This window comes from Microtus oregoni, unplaced genomic scaffold, assembly GCF_018167655.1.
Source record: "Microtus oregoni isolate MIOR12 unplaced genomic scaffold, Mior012 000002F_ref0000024, whole genome shotgun sequence".
Classification (NCBI taxonomy): Eukaryota; Metazoa; Chordata; class Mammalia; order Rodentia; family Cricetidae; genus Microtus; species Microtus oregoni.
In genome coordinates, this window is record NW_024543061.1 from 75,771,283 (window position 1) to 75,793,830 (window position 22,548).

The 22,548-nt window shown below is 39.2% G+C and overlaps 1 protein-coding gene across 4 annotated transcripts in view; it reads left to right on the top strand.

Moving 5' to 3' along the window:
• The first annotated feature begins 2,693 nt into the window (after positions 1-2,693).
• The window catches only part of LOC121466380 (activating transcription factor 7 interacting protein), an 88,730-nt gene continuing 68,875 nt past the window's right edge, over positions 2,694-22,548 (top strand). For 2 of the 4 annotated variants that reach the window (XM_041680055.1, XM_041680089.1), the window contains exon 1: positions 2,694-2,827. The gene's annotated coding sequence lies outside the window, so the exon portion shown is untranslated. Of the gene's footprint in view, positions 2,828-16,678; positions 16,851-17,716; positions 17,732-22,548 lie in introns of those variants that run through there. The other 2 variants (XM_041680064.1, XM_041680072.1) reach the window with 2 other exon arrangements.

Here is a 22,548-nt window from a genome sequence, read left to right on the forward strand (position 1 = left end):
GCTTTGAACTCCCACAGATCCACCTTCCTCTGCCTCCTGAATGCTGGAATTAAAGGCGTGAGCCATCTCTGTCAGGCTTGCTGGTTCTTTGGTCCCAGCTGCCCAACATCCATTGTCCCAGGGAAATCAAAGGTTCTCTTCTGTGGTCTTGGTCTCTTGTTAATCACAGCTGACTCCTCAGCCCCAACTGACCAGAACCACAGATTTTTTTTTTTTTTTTGATTTTTCGAGACAGGGTTTCTCCGTAGCTTTTGGTTCCTGTCCTGGAACTAGCTCTTGTAGACCAGGCTGGCCTCGAACTCACAGAGATCCGCCTGCCTCTGCCTCCCGAGTGCTGGGATTAAAGGCGTGCGCCACCACCGCCCGGCAAGAACCACAGATTCTTCACACAAACTTCCCAGTAATCTTTGCTTCCTTCTGAAACTTCACGTCAGGTTTCCATCTGTCTCTACTGCTCAACACTCTTATCTCCCAAGATCCTACAGAACAGCTCACTAAACTCCCAGCACTCAATGGCTTCAATCTGAAGTCTGCCCACAATCCTCCCGAAAACAAGTTCAGATCTGTCAAGACTCAAGAGCAATACCTCCTCTGATTGGTGTGGGGGCTGGAGTAAGAAGATGGGAGCTCGCTCACATTTTTCACATTTTCTTTTTTTTTTTAGCTGGCCTCCAACTCGTGATCCTCCCGCCTCTTCCTCCTTCAGCAAATCCTACCACAACCGGCATTCCTCACATTTTCTTTTCCTCCTTTTTTTTTTTTTTTTTTTTTTTTTAGATGTCTCTGCACAGCCCTGGTCTAGTCCTGGAACTCTTCTTAGATCAGGCTGGCCTTGAACTCATAAGAGATTAAAGGTATGCACCACCACACCCAGCTGGGTGTTTTCCTTTTAATCTCAATCTCTCTCTCTCTCTCTCTCTCTCCCTCTCTCTCTCTGTCTCTCTCTCTCACACTCACTCTTTTTTGGTTTTCTGGAGACAAGGTTTCTCTGTGTAGCCCTGGCTATCTTATAACTCACTCCATAGATGAGGCTGCTTGAACTCAGATGTCTATCTGCCTCTGTCTCCCAAGTGCTGGGATTAAAGGCATTTGACACCGCCACCTGCCTTTTTAAGATTCTCTCTCTCTCTCTTTTTTTTTACTAGATTAAATGAGGATACTCAAGATAATCTCTCTCAACTCAAAATCAATTTAGGGTTTTAATTATATCTAGAAAAATATATCCCCACCCCCACCCCGCAAACAGGGATTCTCTGAGTAACCCTTCCTGAACTCCCTGTAAACCTGGAAGTCAGAGATCAGCCTGCCTATTGTCTCCAGTGCTGGAATTGAAGTCCCCTTGCATTTTCACTGCTGCCCGTTCACCTTTGATATACTCAAAAATAAAGTCACAAGTTCCGCCCACAGTCAAGTCTCAGAGAGCACACAGGCACGGACTAAATTTAGTGGCGAAGGTTCATTCCATGATTCTGGCCTTTTTGGGTTGCTGCCATCACTCAGGACTCAAGCATGGAAGGCCTGGTACTCGAAAGAGTCTGGGGATCACACCACATTTTTTGTCCTCAGCTGTTGTTTGCTGAATTAAAAACCCCACGGGCTTGCCTGCCTAACACCCTAGTTGAACTGTTAAGTACAGGACAATTACAGCTGTGGGTCTTTTTGGAGACAGAGTCTCAAGCCCAGGATGATCTGGAGGCACGTGGTCCCTCCATGATAAGGAACTGCCCCACCCTCCCTTACTGCCAAGGGGGGGGAGGGTTCCACCCATGGGCTATTACAGCTGGCTATGAGAGTTAGATTCCCTCAGCACTGACCTTCACAACATAGTTTTGGAACACAGTGATTGCTGAAGTTACTGTTCAATGCTTTGAGGGTAAAATTACATTTTAAGTAATTAAACTTAACATCTAAGATTTTTCTGGCATTTACTGGCTTGATGAAAGCAGTTTGATTCTTTTCTCCATTCTAGATCTCAATTTGGTTGAGCAGTTGTTATTATCACTATTTTAGAGATAAGTGAATTTACAGTGTGAAGGTATGATTGGTAGTGCTTGCTCTGTTACACATTACCTGAAAAAAATGAGGCTTTTATCCACATCCTGACGAGTAATAGAATTCATTTGGTGAACTTAAAAATGAATGATACTTGTAACTGACTCTTGAGAGTTTAAGGAACAGTAATTTCGAATCCCAGCCCAGTGTGGGCTACGTAGCTACATACTGCGTGAAACCGTATGAATCTGTCTCAACAAAGCAAAAAAGGTGAAAGTTAAAATAAAAAATAAATGTTGAATGAATCCTGCTCTAGGATTGTAGAGTTTGTGGAAAATCTTTCTGCCTTTTAAACACTCACCTACTTCCTTTCTCAAGTTTCATGAAGGGTGTTCACTGAGGAATCTCCACGCAAAAAACACCTCGGAGGTGGGGGGAGGAGGGGAAGCCAAACGAAAAAAAATTACCTCCGGATGCGATTGGAAAGACGGCAGCGCCACCACCGCACACTTGGTTCTCATTTTCAAGGCAGGAGGCGTGGTCAAAGGCCCTCATTCAAATAAAAAACCAGGAGATTTGCATGGCGAATAGGCACCGCGTGCGCTCATTGGCCGGCGGCAGAGTGGGCGGAGTGCACGGGGCGCACGCGGAGCTCCGCCCCCATCTATTTGCATAACGGCCCCGGCGCGTGCAGGGGAGAAGCGGGTTTGTTTTTGAATCTGCGGAGGCGGCGGAGTGGAGCGCACGGCTGAGACGGCGGCGCCCGGGACGGCTGCGCGGGACGGCTGTGTAGGAAGGAACTCGGGTTCCCGTCCCTCACCTCCCGCCCCTGAAGGTATCCGCGAGTGCCAGGGGCTGTTGTAACTCCAGTCGGCGAAATGACTATTGTATTTCGGAAGACTCGAGACCGCATTATGGCGGCTGCGGGAGTTGAGTTTGCGCCTGCGCGGTTGCGAAGCTGCGGGCGGGCGCTGCATGGGAGCACGTGATCGCGTGGGGTCGGGCTCTAGCTGCAGTTGAGCAGCTGGCCGGGCGGTGGCTGCGCAAGCGCAATATTCATTTTCAAGATCTAATGTTCTTGTTGGACGCCATTTGGGTTCTAGATTTAATTTTTCTCATTCTCGAGGGGGTTTCATCTCGCTGTCCTTCTCTTCTCACTTTTTCCGGGGAAAACTTTCTTCTCGTGTCTTACACTTACGCCGACCTTAAAATGCTTTTATTCTCTGCTTCTCTCCGGTTGCAGACCTTCATTTTGTGTACCAATTGCCTCTTGTGGTTCTCGATTATAATTTCGCTGTTAGTGAGGTATTTCTGGATTCATGTGCTGTGCAGCGAGATAAGATCGGCACCTAGTGGTGCTCCCAGGGGAAGTGCATTTCCTTCTGCTGCACTTTTGTAAATAATTTTTAACCCTGTTTTTACCTGTTCGCTTTTGGATGTGCATCGTTTACAAAACAGAAACGATTTTATTTTTAAAATGTTAGTTTGGGAGAAGAAACAAGGAGAGAATGGTAAAGTTAAGTTGAAATCTCAATTTCATCAGGTCGTTTTTTTTTTTAAAGAACTATTTCATTCAAATCAATGAATTTTTAATTAATCTTGAACTATTTGCCAAAGCACTTCAGTCTTGCATGTTTTAAATTTTATTATTTCTTCAGACAATTGCTAAAAATAATTAATGAACTCCTTTTCTCATTTTATAATCACGTCTAAGTTACTATATCTGATACCTTTTTGTGATGAAGAATTCTTCAAAATATTCCAAATTACATGGAAACCTTTATGAATTAAGTGAACGAATTAAAATTTAAAAGAAATATGTCCACTGTAGTATGTGTATATGATGTACACTTTAAATTTTTTTAGCTGTTATATGTTCTGGTTTTAGTTTCTTAAAATATGGAGCGCTACTGATTGCTTTAAAATAGTGATGCCATTGCATATAAATTTTATATGGCATAATTGGGTCCAGATACGTAGGATTAGTATGATTTTCTTACTCAGCCACTCGTTTCTTACTAGTCTAAAAACTTGTAAATGGCTTTATAAACTTAATCTGTCATTCATAGATACAGTTGCTTTCTTGATTGCTTACGCAACTCAAGTTTGAATTCTTCTGTTGTCAAACGAAGAAATGCAGTAGCACATAATATTGGTTGGTTTTGGAATATTTTTATTACCTGAAACATACTCTTAGATAAGATAATAAGATATAGTTGACGGGAGCACTTTTGGTTGACTGGGCTTTTTGTTCTTTGAAATGATGTGACATCTGGCATAGGATGGAGGGACAGTGCAGAGCGCCCCCCAAGGGTCTAAATTGGATCTGGTGTGGATCATGAAATATCTTGTACGTGGAATGAAGGCACTGTGGCAATCTTTAGTCATTCATGCTTCTGCAGTGGCTCTTTCACCCCGTATTTGTCCTCCTGTTATTTTAGTTCACCTGTTTAAATTTATACTTTTGTGCGAATACACAGATGGTTGTGTCTTGCTTGGGTTGATATTGAAGATCCTAAGGTACTGGAAGAATATAAGATTTCAATATCGAGAGGACAGTTTTGCTATTATATTTCTTAGAAGGTAAATGTGATTTTAAATTTACTAAAACTAATGGAGTGTCTGAATGTCAATGGTTTATTCTTTAGGATTTTCTCAGGAACAAGTAAATTTCAGCTGGGTGGTGAACAAAGCTTTGCCATATGCACTGCATACGTATATGTATATAGTATGTGTATCTAATATATAAGAGCTAGGTTATTCATATGCACTGCATGAGTACATGTATATAGTATGTGTATCTAATATATAAGAGCTAGGTTACTCGTTTAAAATCATTGTAGTTTTGTACATTTTAAGTATATAGTTTAGAAAAAGTGGCAATGGTTAAGTCATAGAATTTTTTTTTTTAAATTTATTTATTTGCTATGTATACATGACATTCTGCCTCCATGTATGCCTGCAGGCCAGAAGAGGGCGCCAGATCTCATTACAGATGGTTGTGAGCCACCATGTGGTTGCTGGGAATTGAACTCAGGACCTCTGGAAGAGCAGGCAGTGCTCCCAACCACTGAGCCATATCTCCAGCCCCAAGTCATAGAATTTTTAAAAATTATTTGAATTTGTGAAAATATGTCTAAATATTTGAAGCTTACACATTTGAAGGTTTAGAAAGTATTCAGTTAGTCGGTCAGAATAAGCACTCTTAACTGTTGGGATTGTTATGGCTTCACTTTTGCCTTGGCGACTTAGTCTATAAATATTTATCATTTAAATTTTAATTTAATTCCTGCTTTTTTTTCCCCTTTTGGTGGTGCTGTGGATCAAACTCAGAGCCTCAACTACACCCCCAGCATAATTCCTGCTGTTTTAACTTCCGTATTTTATTATGAATATCTTCCCAATTTGTATTCTAAAATTTATTTTGTATGTAATATTGTATTGTAAAAGTCTCAATCGGCAGATATTTTCAAATTTGTTATTTTGTTAATCAGTTAATTAATTAGTTTATTCATTTATTGAGAGAAAGTCCCCTTATGAAGCTTAGGCCAAACTAGCACTTTATATGTATACTTAGGCTGCCTTTAAATCATAGAGCTACTTGGTTCTTTCCGTTGGGATTAAAAGTGTTCTCTGCTGTGCCTGGCTCATGGTTTTCAGTGTCTGAAGATTATTTGTGTTGAACAGTGCACAGTCACTTACTGAGCCTCCCCAAGCACCCGCAGTCTTTTTGTTGCTCTGTTTCTTTCCATTCTCTCCTCCCCTCAGTGTCTCAGCTGTAGCTCAGGCTGGCCCAGGACCAGAAATGTTCCTGCCTGATTTCCCCAAGTGCTGGTTACTGGTGTTGGGCGTCGTTAGCTTGTTGCTCATTTTTTCTGTTAGAAATTGTGTTCTGGTGAATATTTTACACAAGTCATGATCTATAACAATAGTTATTTAAAATTGTTTTTTTTAGACCGGGCAGTGGTGGTGTATACCTTTAATCCTAGTACTCTTGAGTGCGAGGCAGGTGGATCTCTGAGTTGAGGCCAGCCTGATCTTTAAGTGAGTTCTAGGATAGGCAAGGTCACAGAGAAACAAAACAAAATGTACCCCCCAAAAAAATAAAAAGAAAGAAAGATAAGCAAGGGTGTTTTAAAGTATTTTGACTTACAAAATAGACCAGTGTAGGGTTTTTCTTTTTTCCAGATTTCTCATACTGCTACCAATTAGGTAGGTTGAAAATGGGTGGTCACTAACTAAGGAGTGAAGGTGATTTCCTTCCTCCCTCCCTCCCTCCCTCCCTCCCTCCCTCCCTCCCTTCCTTCCTTCCTTCCTTCCTGTCTTGTGAAATGAACTATTTTCAGGTGTGTTTGTGTGTGCATGTTCTTTTATGGATGTTAATGTTCCTGTCTGCTTGTCAGCAATAACTATGGTAACTCAGTGCTGCTGTTTTTCCTTTTTTTTTTTTTTTAACCTTTGGAATTGATTTTGTGTCTTGAGGATCTTTGTTTCTATTTAGTGACGTGAAGCGCCTTATTCTGGAAATCACAGGGATCCCCACCTGCCTCTGTCTCTCTTGAGTGTTGGAAGGCCTGCGCCACCATGCCTAACCACACTGCTCTTTTCATTCCTGATTTATTCCAGAGCTTCTCACAGACAAAGCATTACCTGTTGTGAGACGAACTTGTCCATTTTATCTTCTTCTAGAACTTTATTATTATTTAAAAATGATACTTTTGTGTCTGATGTGGGTGCATATACTTGTGTCTGACTTTTGTGAATGTGGTGTGCTCCTGCCTTGATGTCTGTGAGTCCCTTAGATTAGAGGATAGGCTCAGGTGCCTGTCCTTGTTCCCTATTGTGTCTGGACAGATGTCTTAATTGCTTTGCTTTGTGTACACCTTGCTAGGTGACGTGAGCTTCTGGGTGTCTTCTGTCTCTTGCTGGATGACAGACACATGTATTGCCATGTCTTCATTTAGCGGGCTCTGGGATTTGAACTCAGATCCTTCATTTCTCCAGCTCTCCTTCCTTCCTTTCTTTCTTTCTTTCTTTCTTTCTTTCTTTCTTTCTTTCTTATATATACAATATTCTGTCTGTGTGTATGTCTACAGGCCAAAAGAGGGCACCAGACCTCATTACAGATGGTTGTGAGCCACCATGTGGTTGCTGGGAATTGAACTCAGGACCTTTGGAAGAGCAGGCAATGCTCTTAACCACTGAGCCATCTCTCCAGCCCTCCAGCTCTCTTTTCATTGATTTTTTTAAATTAATTGTGTGTGTGTGTTATACTGGGGATTGAACCCAAGGATTTGTGCATGTTAGATAAGTGACTACCATTGAGCTACATTTACATCTGTGGTTGATTTTTTTTTTTTTTTGATCATAATTTAGGTGTTAGGTTCAACCAGACAATTGTTTTTTGAGAGCTCTATAGATAATGCTTACAGAATTCTAAAGATTACTTGTGCATGGTTTGATGCGTGTGTATGTGTGTATGTGTGCTCACAGACACTGGAGTATTAATTTCTACCTTCTTGGAGGAGAGAGGGTCTCTCATCAGCCTGGAGCTTACCAGTTATACTAGACTGCCTGTTTCAGCTTTCCAGTTCCAAGTGCAACAGCTACACTGATGTTTTGTTGTGGGTTCTAGGGCTGGAACAAAGGTCCTTAGAGTTGCAAAGCGTTGTAGGGCCAGACACTACATCAACTCTTATATGAATGTATTTAATAATGCTGTATATTTAATTCTAATACCCACAATTTGTTTTCACAGTTGTGCTAGGTAATACGTAGTTTTGTAGATGAACATTAGGTTCTTTTGGTTAAATTAAAACAATAATAATCATTGTCTAGAATTACAGTAAATTTACATTTGAGGTATTTTTAAATCATATACTTAAAAAAGATCATGAATAGGCTATTCTTCTAGACTCCTAAAATGTACTGTTTTTAGGAAATGTTGGGAAAACTTATGATCCCTGTGATCTTTCAAAAAGACTTTGTTTTCCTGTTTTCTGGGTGCTGATAGAGAGATGAACTAGGAGAAGGCATGCGGCTACATTTCCGTGTGCGGACATGTTGATGAGAAAGTAAGCCAGTTAGAAGTTAGAGACTCAAAAGTAGGTTTCAAAAGAAAATGTTTTTATGGCACTCGAAACTATCATTATTGTTATTTTGATTGGTGGAATTTTGAAAAGTTATGTAGTTCAATGTTTGGCCAGGGTGTAACCAACCTTAGCTTATAATAAACATAAACACAATTTTACTTTTCTTGGTAGCATTAAATTGTTATACTCTCCCTACTTTGTATGTCATTCATTCATTAAATTTCTTTATCTTGATTGCAGTGACATGTTACTTTTTTTTTCCTGGACTCAAACTTAAAGAGATCCTCCTATCTTTGCCTCCCAAGTGTTGAGATCAAAGGTGTGTGCCACCTTATTTTGCTCATATTATTACTTGATAATGACCTAATTATACTTTCTAATGACATAATTTTACTTTTTTGTATTGAAAAGAGTCTGGTTATTGCCCAGATATTATTTTATTGAACATGTGGAGGCATGAAAAGACCTCAGAGTAAAATCTTCCAGACTTTGTGAAACTGAATCTAGGAAACGATAGCAAACGTTAAGATGTGACTTTTGTTAGGCCGTTAATCCTGCCTGCCTGCTTTTGGGTCTTTTTCAAGCAAATTTTCTTAGAAACACTTAGGTATTTTTCTTTTTTATGTTACCTTTGACCTTGGTTGAGAACTTTTGAGCTTCTGGTGGATTATTGCGTTTGTTTCCTTAATCTGTGACAGAGGTGCCCTAGAGAGGGACATGTGACAGACAGGAGGAGTTCCGCGAAGGCTGGTCTCTCGACATAGTAGAGGAGTCGCCTTTCAGTGGCAGAAACAAGAATTTGTCCTTTCTCTCCATCCCTGCTTTATCTTCTTTTTTGGTTCTGTTAATTTCTCCTCCTCTCTTTCTTTCCCCTCTCTTCTGGTCTTATCTCTCCATCCCCTCCTGAGTGCTGGTATTACTGGCATGTACCATCATGTCCTGGAGCTTGAACACAGGGGATTCCTGAATGCTAGGCAGACACTCTCCAGTTGAGCTGCATCCCCTCTTTTGTTTGTTGTCTTTTGTTTTGTTGTTGTTGCTATTGTTGCTGCTGCTGTTTTGTTTTTGGTACAATCTTACTATGTAGCCCTGGCTGACCTAGAACTTACCTGTAGTTGCCAGTTCACAAAATCTTTCTCCCTGCCTCCTGAGGACTGGCTTTGTATATATTCTCTTGAGATAAGGTCATGGCGTATAGTTCAGGCTGGCGACAAGTTCATCATCCTCATGCCTCATTTATTTGCTCCACCTTTGCTCACCTAAGAGCCTAAAGTGCACTCTGGAGAACAATATGTACCTGTGAGTAAAGATCTGAAGAGAAGATGTACTGGTGGATTGCATTTGTATAATTTTCTCCTCCTATCAGATTGAAATGATTTAAAAGTTGGAAATAGGACTGGGAAAGGTGTGTTGAGATGGCAGAGTACTTGCTTAGCATCCTTGATGTCTTAGGTTTGATTCCCAACACTGCATAAAACCAGGCATGATTTTGAACACGTGTAATGGCAGTGCTCTGGAGGCAGAAGTCTAAGATGGTCTTCAGCTTCGTAACAGTTCCAAGGGTAGTCTGGACAATGTGAGACTATCAAAAAAAAAAAGTTGAAAGATAAAAAGTCAAGTAAATGAAAGACAAAAAGCTTTACTAAAGGCAAAGAAATTTCTTCAAACAAGTTAGAATATAATAAACAACTATTGTGGTTTTGTATTGTGATCTGGGCAACTTGTTTCTGTAGTATTTCTTTCTTTGGTTTTTATGTTAATTGTTTTGTGGTATTGGGTGTTAAATCTAGGGTCTCATACATTTGAGATAAGCACTCTGATAATCTTATTAGAGTTGTATCATCTTCCCTCCTTTCCCTTAATAACATTTGTGTGGCACAAACATTGGGCTGGGCAGATGTCTGGGTGGTTAGAGAAAATTGCTCTTGCAGAGGCCCGAGTCTGATTCATAGTAGCACTACATCAGGTGGTTTATGCCGCAGCTCTAGCTCTAGGAGATTTGCTGGCCTCTTCTGGTGTCCTTGGGCACCTGCACTAACATACATGTATGCACACACAAATAATTTGAAATAAACTCTTTAGGGCTGGTAAGATGGCTTAGCTAGTTAAGGCACTTGCTATATAAGCTTGGCAACCTAAGAGCCCACATGAAGTTGGAACCAGTTAACTGACTCCAAGTTGTTATATGACCTACGTATGTGTGACTACACATGGTTACTCCTCATACACATCATAAACACACTTAAAATTTAAAAATTCTTTGTGGACAATAATCTTGACTCTACAGCTCGAATAAAAGTAATTTAGAAAAAAATTTATTTGATAATATACTCTTATACCAAATGTAAACATTTAGAAAAAATATTTGCAAAGTTTTGTTTGCGAATCTGGTTTTAGGACTGACTCATAAACTAAACAAGCTGCATGATTATTGAGGTCACTAGATTTACAGTAAACCTCATGATGAAAAGTGGATTTTTTTTCAATAATAATCTTGTTTGTAGAGATGCTCATTTAGTCATCATTGCCAAAGATAGGGATGGAGTAATGTATTTTAGGGACTCGATCTGTGTGTGATTACTGCATCTCCTTCACTTTTTATGAATACTCAGGGCGCAAAGCTTCCCTTTCTCTTTTCACTTGTTGGGGCAAGGTCAACCAAAATGAAAGCAGGTTTAGCATGGTAACTCAGTCCTGCTAGTCTTGGTTTCTTGGGAGGCTGAGATGAAAGATTCCCTCCCCAGCCTACCAAGTGCACGCAAATGTGAGAATTGGGTGGTTTTTGTGGCAGGAGCTCATTCTGTAGCCCAGGCTAACTCACAGCAGTCTTCCTGCCTCAGCCTTCCATGTGGAGGGCCACCATACCACGCTAGAAAGTGATTCTTGAGGCAAAAGAAAATAATTCTGTTTCTTCATAGCCTGATAGTCTGCCCTTCTAAGCAGACTCCTACCATAAGGCATGGATTTAACTGTTGTTTGTGTTTATTGAATTTTCTGATTCTTTTTAATTTTTGATGATTTGAAATGAGTTCTCATAGGCTAAGCTGACCCACACCCTACGAGGAGAATGGAGGGTGACCTTGACCCCCCCTTCATCTCCCACAAGCTGGGGTTATAGGCGTGAGCTTCTGTGCCAGACACTTAGTAGTTTACTTAGTTCTAATGAGATACTCACTTCTGGCCAGATACTTTATGAATGTTAGACATTATCAGCTTTTGAAAATCCCTGATTGAGAATCAAGAGCCACCTGATAGATCCGAGTGATCTGCTGTATAGCTGTCGTGGTATTGGATTATGTAGTTCCCCCAAGTTCTCCGTCAGTGTTTCTAGACTGTCAGGAACTGATGCATTCTTCATTTTGTTTTGTTTAAGCGCGGAGTACATAACTTGCAGAAGACATAGTAAATTGGTTTCTTGTGAGGAATCATCGCTCCACTTGGTATGCTTTACTTTTGCTGTCATACTAAACAGAAGATCTTTTAGTGTGGCCATGAATACAAATTTGATTTAGGAAAGTAGATTCTTTAAAAATTAAAAATATTCTGTGTGTGTGTGTGTGTGTGTGTGTGTGTGTGTGTGTGCGCGCGCACACGCATGAGAGAGAGAGAGATCAGTCATGAGCATGGCATGAGAAAACATGTGGAGGTGCTTCTCTCCTTTCATTCTGAATTCTGGGAATTGAATTCAGGTCTTGGCTTTTGTGGCAATTACTTTTCACCTGCTAAGCTGTCTTGCTGGTTCAGAAAGCATGTTATCATTGAAGGTAACTATGTTCACCACTGTGCGACCAATGCAAGCCTCTTAGTGAAAATATATACACTGGTTTATAAAACGTAGGAGATGGTCTGTGATATAGCCCAGTGGGTAAAGCTGATTGCTGCCAAGCATTAGCACCTGAGTTCAATTCCTGGGATCCACAAAATGGAAGGGAAAGAATTGTCTCCTGCAGTTGCTCTCTGACCTCCATACACAATCTGTGGCATGGGTTAGCTTCTGCCTCCATCCCAAATAAATAAATCTAATAAATTAAACAAAGAGTCATACCTTATGTAGTGTTTAATCACTTTAATAGTATTTTTAATACTGTTAATTTTTAATACTGAGCAGTATTTTTCTACATAACTACTCTTAAAATGTTTCTCATAATTTAGCTTATTATCTGTAAAGTCTTTCTGAATAAATTTATCAATATTAAATACTGCTTTCACAAAGTTGTCTGCTTTGTATTAATACTACCATGAAAAATCCAGACCTATTCCCTGACACAGATGTTGACTCATGAGGGTAAAGACTCCGTTATGTCCCAGTAGCTCTCTCTGGCCTCTCTTGTATGCAGCTGGAATCTTCTCTGGTTCTTGTTGACTATGATGGAGGCTTCCTTTTCTTGTAGGATCCTTCTTTTCAATATGCCATTATTTTGATTGATTTTGTCTCTGAGGAGGAGAAAACTTTTAGGTAGTGATTTTTATTTTCTTTTTAGACAGGATACATGAGATGACTTGTTTTTGTTGTCTTAAAGATCATTTGTATCAGAAACATCATTCAGTATTTGAATGTTTGACTGATAGTTTGGCTGGGTATATAACTCTAATTTGAAGTCATTTTCCTTTGTTTTGCAATTGAAGCGTGTGCACAGGAAGGAAGTGCTCGCTGTTGGACTATATGCCGGAGAGCGTTCTTAAATGATTTCATTGTTGGTGACATCTTTTACCATTCTTCCTTTCAATTTTAATTTTTGTATAGATTATATATATGTATATAGAATTCTATTTTCCTTTTTTTTTTTTTTTTTTTTTTTTTTGAGACAGGGTTTCTCGGTGGTTTTGGAGCCTGTCCTGGAACTAGCTCTTGTAGTTCCAGGCTGGTCTCGAACTCACAGAGATCTGCCTGCCTCTTGTATATAGAATTCTAACTCCAGGGGCTGGAGAGATGGCTCAGAGGTTAAGAGCACTGACTGCTCTTCCAGAGGACCTGGGTTCGATTCCCAGCACCCACATGGCAGCTCACAACTGTCTGAAAATGCAGTTCCATGAGATCTGACACCTTCACACCAATGAACATAATAAAGTTAAATAAAAAAAAAGTTTAAAAACAAAAAAAAACAAACAAAAAAAAAGAATTCTAACTCCATTTTCTATTTGTAATTTGTGTTATGCTGAAGCAGTTTTCTTCAAGTTCATCAGATAGTTTTTATTGAATTTTTCATTTCTTATATTTTCTTTTTTTCCACTTCCTGCCTGAACTATTTTTTTTTTATTTAAAAGTTCAACTTTTCCCCTCCATGCAATAATTTTTTGAAGTTTTCTTCTTGGTACATAGTTAATTGCTTAGTTTTTGCTTTTGCTTTCTGTCTTCCATATTTAAGGTTTAGTTGAGTTCCTTTTTCTGGACTTGCCACATAATATGATGTGGTAGATAAAAGTCAATTGAAGTAGCTAAATTTAGATAGATTAAACTGTTGTAGTTGCTGGCTTTGGAATCTGTAAATGCTACACAAGCCCTACTAAACTACACTGATTGCTGACCTTGAACTATTATTTTAATCAGGGAATCTTATTTTTCAGATCTTTGCTAGGTTTACAGAAGGTGCATGCTCACTGAACTGTGTTTGTGTTTGATAAGGGCATCTAAAGTTAATGAGGTGGAGAAGTGAGGTGTTTTCAGTTTGTATCTTAAATTTTTTGTAATTACAAGTTCACTCTATTTTGTGTGGTGAATCATGTGTTCCTTTGCATGGGTGTGGAGGTTATAGAAGTACTTGAGGGAATTGATTCTTGACTTCCACCATGTGGGTCCCAGGGATTAAACACAGGTTGTCAAGCTTGGTGGCTAAAGTCCCCTCCAACTTCTCAAGCTGCCTCCAGGGAGATGAGGAAAGGGAGCCATGCCTTTGGAGAGTGGCATGCTTCAAGAAAGCAAGCAGATTGAGAATTGTGACCATCTGTAATTGTTGCAAGGGAGGAGCAGGGTCTCCAAAGAAGGGTGGATGAGAAAGCAAGAATCAGGGCAAGTAGGGTTAGAATTTCTGTCAGCAATCTAAGAAGTAAAACAGTGAAAGGAAGAGTTAGATTGTTTGAGTTAGAGCCCAGAAAAGCTAGTGAGGATCTAGTTTGTTTCTTAGAGTCCCTTTATGTCCTTCCCCCTAAGACAGGATGTTAACAATAATTTGTGTCGGATGTGCTATAGCTAAGTAAATGGAACAGTCTGCCAAAACACAGTAAGACTTGTAAGTAGTTTTCAGTAATTTATATACATAGTTATTCCATAAACGTGGTAAATAAATACAGAGTTGACTGAAGCTAATTCTTTGAATCTGAATTCTCTCCATCATTACTACTTGTGTAATTCCTGACAAAGGCTATATACTATGGACATAAAAGTTGGTAAGTATAACATTTACTCTCAGGGATGTCTAGACTCTTGACATTGCGACATGATCGACATTTTGAGTCATCCCGGAACTGTAGGACATGCCCGCTTCATTGTAATGATGAAATGAGAGGAATGTGCCAGAACATGCTAGTTTCTCCTTGGAAGAGATTAAATGTCAGCTTGTCATTGAACTAGTTATTTTGCTAAATCTTAAATTTTCCCAGTCGTTTATTTTTTCAAATAAATGATGGGGTGGCTTCTTATAAATGATCTTATCTAAAATTTTTAAAAGATAATTTATGACATTAACTCAAGCTTTGTTGGACTTAGAAATATTAATAGAATTTTAAAACAATTAAGTTATATGTGAAAATGTCATATTGGAATCTGTTACATTATATTCTAATTAAGAAACAAAACCATTTTGGAAGATGGCTCAGGGTGCTGCACACAAGCCTGACCAGAGTTCTGTCCTGAACCCCACTATGGAAGGAGAGCACCAACTCCTGGAAGTTGCCTCTGTTGTCCATGCACAATCCAGGAACATGCATATGTGTTCCCAACTGCATGTGTGTGCGTATGTACACACACATAATAATAAGTTGAAACAAAACAATCTACTTTATAGCTGTTTCCGAGCTTGACTCTTCTGTGCAGACACTGTGTAGTCCCTGTGGAGCCCTGACAACTGGAGTATACTCTACGGAAGACATCTTTACCCCATTGGACTCGGAACTGCAGTCTTTTAGTAGGAAATTAGGAAGAGACCCTACTAGTGAAGGTACACACTTTTCTGAGACTTTTGTGTCAGAACTAATAAGAATCTCAACTTACTGTCTGTTGAGATAGTTGTATATTGTTGAACAGAAAAATGATATTCAAATGGAACACAAACAGTTTCTAGTCTGAACAGGATCTAGGAAGAGAAGTATTGAAATGTGGTGAGTGCAGTGAAGATAGGAAGGACTTCCAGCTCTTGAGAGCAGCTGACCTGGGTTTATAAAGGTGATGGACATACTAAGGAGAAAGGGGGAATAAAGATAGGACTGTTTGTGATTATGATGAATGGTGGGTTCTGGCCCATGTCTGTTATCCTGGGACCTTGGAAGACTGAGGCAGGAGGAATGTATAAATCTATGACTAGTCTAGGCCTAAAGAGTGGTAGTCCATCTCTAGCAAACAGTAAATGTTGACTCCAGAATAGAATTTATCTGGTGAACGAGGCTGGTTCTGTCTAGTGAACTGGGGTGGGTAAGATATAGACTTAACTAATACCAGTTACTGTAATAGCCTTCCGTTTTCCTCTCTGGTTTTTTGTCAGACCCAGAGGACCGTGTCTGAAAGGGTTGGATGAAGCTGTATGCATTGAAGCCTAATGTAGTCTCAGTTATATTTCAGCTTTTATTAATTTTTAACTGTTATTCAGTCTCTGAGCCTGTTTCACTATCATAAAGTGGCTATAAAACCTGCCATTAGGATCACAGTAACAATTGAAATAGCATCTAAAATTTACCAGATAGCTATATTTTGGTTATTTTTAGTGTCTTGCCCCATTGAATTTACACCTCAGTTTTACAGTAGTCAAGTCTTTTCCAGACATTTTCAGTTTACTAACATCTTGCTTTTTCTGAATAGACAAAGCCACCCTCAGCCACATTATTTTAAGAGCTGCTATGGTTTGGCCAGATATGGTGGCACAAACACTTGTAATCCTATCATTCATGGGGTAGATGCAGGAGGATTACAAGTTTGAGGGCAGCTTGAGCATACAGGGAATTCAGGGTTTTGGTTACATAGTGAGACACAAAACAAGGGTTAGTGTTCTACCTCAGTGGGATGGAGGACACAAACAAGGCCTAGTGTTCTAGTCAGCAGGATGGAGGATTTATTAGCATGCTCAAGGCCCAGTACTTTGATGTGGCTTGGATCATGTGTAAATGTTTCTTTGGTTTTCTGCTCCTAAGGCAGTTTTCAAAGATATTATCTAGTCCATTCCAGGTAAAATTGAATAAAGGCCTCTTTCAAGGCAGAGTAATTAGAAAAATTTTATGGAATATTTCCACTATATACAGAAATAGAACGAGATAATGAACCACATGATTATCATGCCGTGAGGCCAGTTGTCCTTTAGCTGCATTTCCGTCACCTCTCTTACCAGTATCTCTCTAGACAGAACACAAGATCACCAAACCTAAGGAGTGTATGCCCAAGAAGAACGGGAGAAGCCAGGCTCCATGGCTGGTGGAAGCGGAAGAGGTCCTTTGTGTGCCTTCCGCCTCTTCTGCTGCCTGTTTCTGCCAAGCCAGTGTTGTTCGCAGTGTTCTCAGGTGTGGATTAGTAGTCCCACTTCCAGACTGGCTTGAACCCTCTTGTCCTCCCTGTTTGCCTTCCCAGTGAGTACATTCTTCGTCGACATTTTCCTAGTATTAAAATGTTGGGAGTTCTGTGTCACCTGAGAATATATTTGTGACATTTGGACTACAGAGAGAAGAGTTATTTGATTTTATGAGAAATTACCAAATTAAGCTTTGTTGCCACCTGTGTCTTAAGACACTATTGTCAAAATTGAAAATGTGGTTGTAAACTCTGACCATTCTGCTGGGTTGCACTTGTGAAGCTTAGATTCTGTGGGGAAGTTTTAAATTAGCTTTTTAAAATTAAAGTCAACTTGATCAAATGAATAAGATTTAAAAAAATTTGATACTCTTGCTTTGATGGATATATTATAGGTAAAGAAGAAAAAGTAAAAAAAAGAAGGGTCTTGAGCTGGGTTTGAGGGCTTTTGCTTTTTCCTCCCCCTTTTTTTCTGGACTGAAATGGAGGCTGTCTTTCAGGCGAATTCCCTAGTGTTTGCTCTGTGTGATCTGGCTCTATATCTGTTTCTGCTAATATGTGGCGTGGATTTCAAGTTGTTTGGGATCGGAATGTGCTCCAACTCTGTTGCAAGTCCGAATTCACAGGCATTTTGTTGCAAAACTGGCTTGCTGCCTTCTGTTTTCTTTTTCTGTGTGTTTAGTGGCTGCATTGTTTGTTGCAGTATATGCATTAGCTGTCTGTGTTCAGTTTCCTGCAGGCTGACAAAGTGGGAGGGGCTTTCTTTGATACATGGCTGAGTTTTCACTGTGAGTTCTTGAGTGCACGGTGCAGCCATCTTAATTACACTGTTGTGCAATGAGACTGCAGCTGTCTCAAAATGGCTGCTGGCCCCTCTCTGAGGCTGCCTAGGCAGCAGACGTTCCAGTGAGGAGACTTATCCCAAGCTGCAGGATCTGAGGTAAGACCCACGAGCTTTGATCTGTGAGCATTGCAATTAGAAAACATTTGAATATAGCCAGCTTTGTATAGGAAAGAAAATTTGCTTGTGAAGAAGTTGGAATGTTCTCTAAGAGCTGTACGCCTGCCTGTATTAGGGAAACAATACATTAGGATGGTGAGGTCAAAGGTTACATTCCTGTGATTTCTCACCATTTTGTTGTCATTGCCAGAATTTTGATCACCACAGTCGTGCTTTTCTAACACACGAGTAACTAAATGTCCCTTGTGTAGTAGACAGATAATTCACTAGTTATTTTTAGAAGTTCAAACAGTATATTGAGTATTTTTTTAAGAAGCCATAAATTAGTCTTGTTTGGAAAAAATAGGATTTTTTGCTTTTTAAAATGAGTTATTGTTTGGTAACTTTGTAAAAAGAATACAATTTTCTCTGTTAATCGTAGAAAATATGTTCTCTTCATTTTTTATGTTTTAGTGTTTTCTCACATGCTGCCTTTTTTATTTTATAATTAATATACATATTTATAGTGACTCACTTTTTCCTTATTTTTTGTTTGAATTGGCATTTGGATTCAGATTTTAAATTTCAAAAATAATTTTACATATAGGCCCCCATACCTTTTTCTTTTTAAAATCTAATACAATCTGATGACTAGAGAGGTGGAATAAATACTGTTTTAGTTAACTAATTGACATTGTTATATATATTTAAAACTGTTAACACTCAAAAGGATTGCAAATTTAAGGAATTTTTTTTTAGCATTATAAAACAAATGTTTGCTGAATACTGTAATATACATTTCCAAGGTTACCTAGCAAGTTAGGACAATATCTCAGTGTGGTCCACTGCTGCTTTTGACTTGCTGAGTAACTGAGCTTGCCTTGGGCCCTCCAGTGCTAGGTTCATAGACATCCATCCCGCCATGTATTCCCCAAAGAGTAGATGGAATTTAGTCACATAATTTGGGGAGAAGAACAGTTATGTTTTAAGCTGTGTTTAAGTTGTAGTAGTTGCTAAGTTATTTTCTGAGTGATATAGTATATACTCCCGTAGCTGTGTCAATAGAATATTTAAATATATTCTTGACTAATATAACAGAGAACAATGACTGAATATTCTGAGTAGAGAAACTTATTTTCTATTTTTGTAAATTTTTTATCCCCCCTTTTACTTTTTTTAAAAATAAGAGTCTCATGTGGTATAAGCTGACCTTTGAACATTTGTTCTATAGATTGGGTTGGCCTTAAATTTGCAATCCTGTTTCAGTCTTTCAGAATTGTAGGCAGGTATCACCATGTCTGGCTCTTTTAAAAGAACAAATTAAAATTTTGCTAAATTAAATTTTTAGGGAAGGCCCTGACACATTAAGGCTATACATGTTTTATTTTATAGTATAGATTTATAAAATTTACTTATCATAGTTGTATTTGATAAATAAGCTATTTATAATACAACTTTGAAATGAGGTCACCTGACCTTTTAGAAGCTGAGTGTCCAGATCTGGTTCACATGTTTGTAGAGCTCAGCCTCTAAAGCTTTGGGATTCTGTTTGAATTTATCCTTGAATGCATCTACTTTTTTTCTTTTTCAGTTTTCTTTTTTTTTTTAATTTATTTATTTTACATATATAGTGTTCTGGGCACCAGATCTCATTATAGGTGGGTGTGAGCCATCATGTGTTTGCTGGGAATTGAACTCAGGACCTCTGGAACAGCAGTCAGTTCTCTTAACCTCTGAGCCATCTCTCCAGCCCCTTTTTCAGTTTTCTTAAAGGTTTATATTAGAACATTAGATCTGATGCTTAATAGTTGAAAATTTCTGCCCTGTTACAAACTTAAATTTATACCTCCTCTTGGTTATATACATTTTTAAATAAAATAGGTAGGTTTTTTTTGTGTAATTAATCTCAAGTAAAATGATGACTCATCATAATTTGAATGATAATGTATATAAATCATCCAGTCATGTTCCTTGCCCCAAAAACAGAGACAGGAAGAGTTGGTGGGTGTGGGAGTCTGCTGTCTTTCTGAAAGGTCATGCTCAGCAGCAGGGCGGGAGAGTGACTTCTGCGGCACTCCCTTCTCCCTTTTCATGTTGAGCACTTCAGTGTCTTGGTGGAAGGATGGAGAGAGAGGAGATAATAGTATTGAAATATGTAGGTTTGAAAAAATTACATAAGATAGCCCCTTGGTATTTAGTGTGGAGGGAAACTGACTAGGTTGAAATTATTGAGCAGTTTATGTTGGCATTCACGTTTTTTGCCTTCTGTTGCTGAGTATAGAATTTCCTCTCATACTTATCAGTTACGCATGGGGAAATTCTAAACTCCTGTTACTTAGGCTATTAGTGCTAACTTTTTCATTGCCGTTTTCCAGTTTTAAAATTTATAAACTTAAACTAGGCCTTGGATTATTTTGGGTTGGTGGCAGTTTTCAAATTTTTTGTGAATTAGAGGTTAGACATTATGCTGGATATATATGGGCATGATATAAATTCTGGGAACTGAATTCTATTTTTGGTTTTTCAAGACAGGATTTCTCTGTGTAGCCCTGGCTCTCTGTGTGTAGCCCTGACTGTTCTGGAACTGTTCTCCCCCTGTAGACCAGGCTGGCCTCAAGCTCACAGAGATCCACCTGCCTCTGCCTCCCAAGCACTGGAATTAAAGGTGTGTACCACCACCACCTGGCTGGGAACTGAATTCTTGAGACCATTTGTTGTCCGTTCTCTTTCCCCCTCTCTATTGTTTATCCCCTTCCATAACCTATTTAAAAACAGTTAAGTCTCCTAAGGAAATGTTGGGATTGCGGAAAGTGCATTGACTTAAGATTCCACACTTAAACATGAATCCTTCTTTGGCTTCTGTTTTCTGATACTGATTCATTCTGTTTCTTCAGTTTGTTACTTTTCAGATGTCACATACTATACTCATCATGTGTGACTAGATCAGAGTATTTTGGAAAAGGATGGGGAATTTCTCATATAATTCGTGCTGCAATACATTCCTAAGTAACGCCTGACTCGAGTGTTGTTGTCACGGAATTGGAAGTGTAGGGCAAACGCTGCAGTTGTAGTCTGGCTGAGTCTTGCAGATATATCGTAAGAAAAACAGCTTCTCCAAGAATTGACTCAAATTCATGGCCAAGTGCTTCCTGTGCTTCTGGAACAGAGGAGGAGCGGGGAGGGCCTTAGTTCTCGTTCAGTGCTCCAGACTGACAGCTGCTAGACTGATCTTTACCCTTTCACTACTGCCAGTTAGTTTTTTAGTTAACATCTAACATAAACTTTATTAAAAACCCATATCTTGCCTCTTAGATCTTAGCTGGGGCAATGGTATTCCTGTATTTCTTTTTGGTAATGTCGTCTGAGTAGGTAAGTCTCAAACGGTTCATCTTCTTTACTGTTAGGCTCCTCGCCAGTTCACTTACAATCCCCTTTGTACTCAATTAGTGGGAGTGTTGATAGCCTCAATATCTAAAATACAGTTTCTAAACCAGAAGAAAATAAACATAAATAAAATCTAGTCTAGTGTATTTAACCTAGGGAGACCTAACATATGTGAAGTAAGTGTATTCTTTACGAGATGTGGTACCTTTGTTAGCATTTTTTTCTAATTAAATTTTTTTGAGGTTTATTTTATGTATATGAGTGTTTTGCCTGCATGTATGTCTGTCTGTACATCACATATGTGTGCAGTGCCCACAAATGCCAGGAAAAAACATTGTTTCCCCGGACCTGGAGTTAAAGATGGTTGTTAGCTAGTGTGTGTGCCAGGAATTGAACCTGGGTCCTCTGGAAGAGCAGTCAGTACTTTTAACTGCTGAGTCATCTCTTCAATCTCTGTTCTATTTTCCCCCCAATGTTAGAGTACTGTGGGGCCTAATAGAGAGACTTATTGACGTCAGCCTAGGATTCAAAGTGAGAAGATTGAAATAAGTGCTCAACTGGAAATGTCTAAAGGACCCTGAGGTTTACTTCGTTAATAGCGTCATTGTTAGAAACACCATTGGTTTCAGCCAATCCTGAGGGGGGTATATAATAAAAAAATTAAATTGCTGATGTAAGTAAAGTAACATTTTGTCAAAGGTTTCTTACAAAATTGAACACAATTTTAACACCTAATGAATTTTTAATAGGAAGTTTTCTTAGCTGAAGATACTTTCTGATTAAATACTTTTCTTGCATAGATAATATTGGAAGCCAATATAAAGTTAGCCTTAGAAATTCCTCTTTCCATTCGTTACCTGCACCGTGTCAGCTGTGAAAAATTGCTTTGATGGTGTATGGACTGGTGAATTACCATTGTGGCCAGCAAGCATTTGAAGACACGTTTTCCAGAGTGTCAGTCCAGCTTTTTTTTTTTTTCCTGGTGACAGTCTTACTGTGTAGCCCAGGCTGGCCTAACCTCTTCCTGCCTCAACCTCCTGAAAGCTGTGATTGCAGGAATATGCCACCGTGCCTAGCAGCTTCTTGACATTCATAAAATGATAGGGAACTCCAAGGAAAATACTGCATTTTGGAAGTAGATTTCAAGGTAAAAGTGAAACTGTTAAAGAATGAAAAGGTGGCTGACTTGTCCAGGAGATAGACTCCCCTGGTTTTCTCTATTCCCACACTGCCCAAAGTGTGTGGGAGAAAGCAGAACCTCTATTTGGATAGCCTCAATAGTTCAGGTGAACGTTCACAAAGTAGGCTTTTGTTTGTTTTGTTTTTGTTACTGATTTATAATAGTTTATAATTGGAACTATGAAGAACTGCGTCAGTTGACTACCGCAAATATACAAATTTAAAGAGGAGGGAATTAACCTGAGGGTTGTCTG